At 37.6% G+C, this 6,309-nt stretch overlaps 1 pseudogene; it reads left to right on the top strand.

The window, feature by feature from the left end:
* Nucleotides 1-3,181: 3,181 nt before the first annotated feature.
* Nucleotides 3,182-4,408, top strand: LOC100671772 (vimentin-like; annotated as a pseudogene).
* The last annotated feature ends 1,901 nt before the right edge of the window (nt 4,409-6,309 follow it).

Below are 6,309 nucleotides of genomic sequence, written 5' to 3'. Positions count from 1 at the left end.
AGTAAGTGCTTCAAGTCCTCTTCACTTTCAGCAAGGAAGGTTGTGTCATCTGCATAACGCAGGTTGTTAATGAGTCTTCCTCCAATCCTGATGCCCCGTCCTTCTTCATATAGTCCAGTTTCTTGGATTATTTGTTCAGCATACAGATAAAATAGGTATGGTGAAAGAATACAACCCTGACACACACCATTCCTGGCTTTAAACTAATCAGTATCCCCTTGTTCTGTCTGAACAACTGCCTCTTGGTCTATGTAAAGGTTCTTCATGAGCACAATTAAGTGTTCTGGAATTCCCATTCTTCGCAATATTATCCATAGTTTATTATGATCCACACAGTTGAATGCCTTTGCGTAGTTAACAAAACACAGGTAAACATCCTTCTGGTATTCTCTGCTTTCAGCCAGGATCTATCTGACATCAGCAATGATATCCCTGGTTCCACTTCCTCTTCTGCCAGGTCCTTCTTCCTAGTCTGTCTTAGTCTGGAAGCTCAGCTGAAACCTGTCATCCATGGGTGACCCTGCTGGTATCTGTATACCAGAGGCATAGCTTCCAGCATCACAGCAACATGCAAGCCCCCAGAGTATGACAAACTGACAGACACGTGGGGGTTTTCTCTAGACATAGTAGCTGAAAATATAAAATTATAGGAAGGAGAACTCATATGGTAGGACAGACAAGGTAGCATCTGTTGAACCAATTACCTTTGTATAGAATCACAACTTAATGAATATATGTGATTATAACAATGAGAGCCTCTGTTCTAGAAGCTATTATCAAGACCTAAAGAGATTGTTAAATGGCTTTGCATAAGAGAAAAATGTGAAGGAGTCTGTGAGAAGCATGTTAGGGAGAGAAAGTCAAAGGAAAGGGGAGAGATTTGGTCAAATAAAAGAGCACAATTCATGACTTTATATTTTTAAAAAAATGGATGTTAAGAAATTCCCATGTCAAAAACAGCCAAGTGAATTTTAGGTTATCTGTAAAATATTCAAGATTATGATTGCTGTGCTTGTACGTATAACAATCTATGTTTCCTTCAAGTCTTCAGAAATAAATATTTGTTACATAAAGAGCCTTAGATTGCTGGTGCTTTGAAGAATGAAGGACTTAGAGTGCTGTCCAGGGGCAAAGCACAGTGTGAAAACATGACAGCTTGCATAGGAGATGAAACAGTAATTCAACTGACACAGGAACTCTTTAGCAGGGGCAGCCAGGAAAAGCAAGTATATGCCCTTCTCCCAGGTCCATCCTTGTTTCTTCCTAGCCCCATATTCCAAAATAATAATCAAAGACACTGGCAGAGATGAGGGAGAAGTCACAGGTTCTTCACAACCCATAGCCAACTGATGTCTCAGGGCCAACCAAACAGCATATATTTTCTTATGAAATCTTTATTTTTTTCACTTAACAATATAACAAAAATCTTTTTCCTTATTCTTAAAATTCTTCAGTAAAACAAGTTTAATATTATTTATCTCCATCTTTTGCAATTTTTTTTACTTAACAATGTAGTATTTTCTTCATAGCCAATTTTTTTCATAAGCATAAATTTAAAATTTGTATACTAATCCATCTTACCTTTATACTCTGTATTGATGAAAATGTAGACTATTTCTAATGCTTAAGTTTCGCTATTTTGAATAATACCTTTACACATAAAGTTTTTAGTTTTGTTGTTGCTATTTGTTTTCTTAAGATAGAGTTCTAGAAGTGAAATTAATGGAGAAAAGGGTGTAAACAACTTTAAGATTGAGCAATCTTACAGGATTATCCTCCAAATAAACTACTGATTTGAGAAATATCTGGTCCCATCCTGGAAAATTTATATTAGTCATGCCATCAAATCATTTTAACATAATTATGTGTAGTTTTTTTGTCTGTTCCTCTTAGACAACAGATAAGCATCTCTCTACCAAAGTCTTTGAAAATCATTCCACTCTGGTAAAGACTATTACAGTAAGGCTAGTGGAGAAGCCAATCCATGTGACAAATCAGTGACTCTCAACCATTAGCCGTTTCACCAGTGACTCTTTAAAAAATAAAAAATTAAAAAACTGGATTCCAGTACATTAGAAACCAAAAGCCCACTCTTCCTGAAACCTCTATAGGTTTCCAGGCATTGTCATATTATATTTATCATTTAAGTACATTAAAATTGCACTAGTGTAGCCAGGAGTGAATTTTATAGCTCTGAATCTAAAACACAAACAAAAGAAATAATTCTTTTTGTAGCTGAAATTGTAAAAATGCTATTAGATATAAATTGTACTGTGACAACGTAAGTAACCACTATAGCACAAAACCAATAAAAATTGCTCCATTAATATTGAGTACAAAAGTTGATGTGAAAAAAACAAGGAAGACAAGATACAATAGATCAACAGTATTTTCAAATGACCATCTAAAATGTAGGTGACAAAGAAATACTATGGATTATTTTCATTGGAGCCAATAGCCATCAGGGTACAGATAGTATTCAAAGACCAAGACGCAAGAGGGAAACAAAGGTGAATGCACCGTTAGCTTAAAAAAGAACCCAAGAGAATATGTGAAACTCTTCACTAAAAAAAAAAAAAAAAAAAAACTCTTCACTACAGGATAGTAAATAAGCACAAGCAAGGCCGTACTTACCTTGTTTACTGGATAATCTGTCCTGTCAGGAATTGTAAATATGAAAAGAGGCTTTGACTCTGTAGGAAGGTGTTGTGGAATTGGGAAAGAACAGATGCCAGCCATACCTAGAAGCAGAATCTTTGATGAGATGGAAAAAAAAATGTGAAATTGTTCACTGTAGATTACTAAGCAAACACAAGAAAGTTTATGCTTACACTTCTTATTGGATAATCTGCCCCTGGTCACCACTCATCCCCCCATGGACCTCCTCCTATACCAGAACATACAGAATCCAGCCATCCCTCCCCAACCCTCTAGGGGCTCCCACTTGTGCCACTGCCTTTCAGGTGTCCTGTGCCTCCCTGGGCCCCATGTCTGTTGGCTGCTTCCTCCTATTGCAGCACTTGGCCGAGCTACACCAAGGCACCTACTTCACACCAAGCCTGGGGCCCACCACTGTCTGACACACCTGCACACACAGCTCAAACTGCACAAAAATTTTATAGACAGTCATTACATTGTCACCTCCAGTGTCTCCCAGTCCACACCCCCTGAACCCCCAGCGATGTCACTGGGGGGGATCCACTGCCGCTTGGCCATGCACATGCAGAGCGGTGTGCCTGCTTGTGGGTGCTACAGTGCTTCCTAGACTACTTAGTGGCCAAAACTATCACCACTGAGTTCAAGAACACCTGCACTAAGGAGAAAGTGGAGTTGCCAGGAAACTCAATGACCACTTGGACAACTACATGTACAAGTTGTGCTTTCTGGAGCAGCAAAACAAGATCCTGCTGCCCGAGCATGAGCAGCTCAAGGGCCAGAGCAAGTTGCTCCTGGGGGGAACTCTAGGAGTAAGAGGTGCAGAAGTTGCCCAGAAAAGTAAATTAACTCACCAAGGACAAATACTATGTGGAGGTAGAGTGAGAAAACCTGGCCAGGGACATCATGAAGCTCTGGAAGAAGCTGCAGGAGGAGATGCTTCAGAGAGAAGAAGCAGAGAGCACCTTGCAATCTTTCAGACAGGATGTTGGCAGTGGTTTTTTGGTATGCTATGATCTCGAATGTAAAGTGTAATCCTTGAAAGAAGATACTGCCTTTGTGAAGAAACTGCATGATGATGAAAACCAAGAGCTGCAGGTCCAGATTCAAGAGCAGCATGTCAAAATCGGTATGGACTTTCCAAGCCTAACCTCATGGACACCCTGCGTGATGTGCGTCAAAAAATGTGGCTGCCAAGAACCTTCAGAAGGCTGAAGAATGGTTTTAATACAAGTTTGCTGATCTCTCCAAGGCTGCTAACCAAAACAATGATGCCCTGTACCAGGTGAAGCAGGAGTCAAATCAGTACGGAGACAGACCCAGCCCCTCAGCTAGGAAGTGGATGCCCTTAATGGAACTAGTAAATCTCTGGAGCACAAGATGCGTGAAATGGAAGAGAACTTTGCTCTTGCAACGAACTACCGAGACTCTATTGGGCTTTTGCAGGATGAGATTCAGAACATGAAGGAAGAAATGGCTGGTTACCTTCATGAAGGCCAAGACCTGATGAATTTTAAAAAGACTTATGACATTGAGATTAGCACCTACAGGAAGCTGCTGGAAGGCAAAGAGAGCAAAATTTTTCCTTCTTTACAAAATTTTTCTTCCCTGGACCTGAGAGAAACCAATTTGGATTCATTCCTTCTTGTTGACACTCAAAAAAAAAAAAAAAGTGCTCTTGATTAAAATGGTTGGCACTAGAGATGGAAAGGTTATCAACAAAACTTTTGGGCATCGTGGTGATCTTGAATAAAAATTGCACATATTCTGTGCAGCAATATATTACCAGCAAGATTAAAAAATAAATCCATATCTTAAAGAAACATCTTTCAAGTGCCTTTCTGTATTTTTCAGGAGCGCAAGATAGATTTGGAATATGACTAAGCTCTGGTTTGTAAGAATAAACACTCCTAAAATATTTAGGAAAAAAGTTCAGAACATAATCAATCTACAAAGAAGTAGTGCTAAAATGCTTTTTAAAAAATTGCTTTTTTTTCCAGAAAGAATCTGACCAACTTTTTTCTACTTAATAAATGCTTGGAAAATTTCAAGGGGAAAAAAAAAGAATTACCTGTAGAATTTTAGGAACCAGCAATGCCCAGGGCCCCTCTCAGAGACTATGTCTTAATGGATAAGTAGAAAGCTAGGACATCCAGCATTTTTAATTGTTCCTCCTTTGGGTGGGATATCAATTTGGGCCTTAGCAGCAACCAAGTGCATCAGAAATTTTGAATAGGACACAGGCATTTTTTTAAGGTTTCTGGGGGAAACTAATACATAGTCAGGGTTGTGGACCACTCTCTAAAATGGAATTTTACCTCCTTTTTAAAATTGGTTTATAAAAGGATATATGATCCAAGTTAGCAAAAAAAAAAAAAAAAAAAAATTGCAAAGGGAAACTTTTGATAATTGGAGAAACGAAAATATTCTCTGGAGCCTCAATGTCCAGTATGATAGCCACTGAACACATGTTGCTATTGAGTAGGTTCTTAAAATGTGGCTAGTACAACTGAAATGTGATATTTTCTACTTTATTTAATTTTAATGCATTGTAATTTGAAGTTAAAACTGATATTAAAATTTCATTGTCGAAAAACTTTTAAATATATTTGAAAACATTTTGTTATGTGAATCTACTTCCTAAATGCATATTTTATGAAATAAAACTACATAGCAAAAACTTCTGGTGAAAATTTAGTAACCAAAATGAGATGTGCTATAAGTATAAAATACAAAGCATATTTACAAGGTTTAGCATGGAAGAGGGAAAGTAAAATATCTCAGTAATTTTTTTTATGTAGGCTGGATGCTGAAATAAGAATATTTTTCATATATAGCATTAAATAAAATATACTATTAAAATTAATTTCACATGTTGTTTGTTTAGTTTTTTTTTTTTTTTACTTTTTAGGACATGGTATCTAGGAAACTTTAAATTATATTTGTGGCTCCCATTATGTTTCTGTTGGACATCACTGGCTAGATATGAGTGACTGTGAGACATCCAGCTGTCATAGCCATCCTTCTACCAGCATGAGTATAAAAACAGAGTACTATGGGAAGATAATTCAAATCTGGTTGCAGCAATACATGAGATTTAGGCTGGATTCAGAAGAGGACATAGAAAGAGGGATATCATTGCTGATGTCAGATGGATTTTGGCTGAAAGTAGAGAATAGCAGAAAGATGTTTATCTACATTTTACTGACAGTGCAAAGGCATTCTTTTCTGTGGATCATAACAAATTATGGATAACATTTTGAAGAATGGGAATTCCAGAACATTTAATTGTGCTCATGCGGAACTTGTACTTAGAGAAAGGGGCAGTCCTTCGAACAGAACAAGAAATGCTGAATAGTTCGAAATCAGGAAAGGTGTGTATCAGGTATGTATCCTTTCCCTATACTTATTCATTCTGTTTGCTGAGCAAATAATCTGAGAAACTAGGCTGTATGAAGAAGAACATGGCATTAGGATTGGAGGAAGACTTATTAACAACCTGTGTTACGCAGATGACACAACCTTGCTTGCTGAAAGTGAAAAGGACTTGAAGCACTTGATGAGGATCGAAGACTACAGCCTTCAGGATGAATTACACCTCAACATAAAGAAAGCATAAATCCTCACAACTGGGCCAATGAGCAATATCATGAT

This window comes from Loxodonta africana, chromosome 23 (genome assembly GCF_030014295.1).
Source record: "Loxodonta africana isolate mLoxAfr1 chromosome 23, mLoxAfr1.hap2, whole genome shotgun sequence".
NCBI classification, from domain to species: domain Eukaryota; kingdom Metazoa; phylum Chordata; class Mammalia; order Proboscidea; family Elephantidae; genus Loxodonta; species Loxodonta africana.
This window is presented reverse-complemented; position numbering and strand designations above follow the sequence as displayed.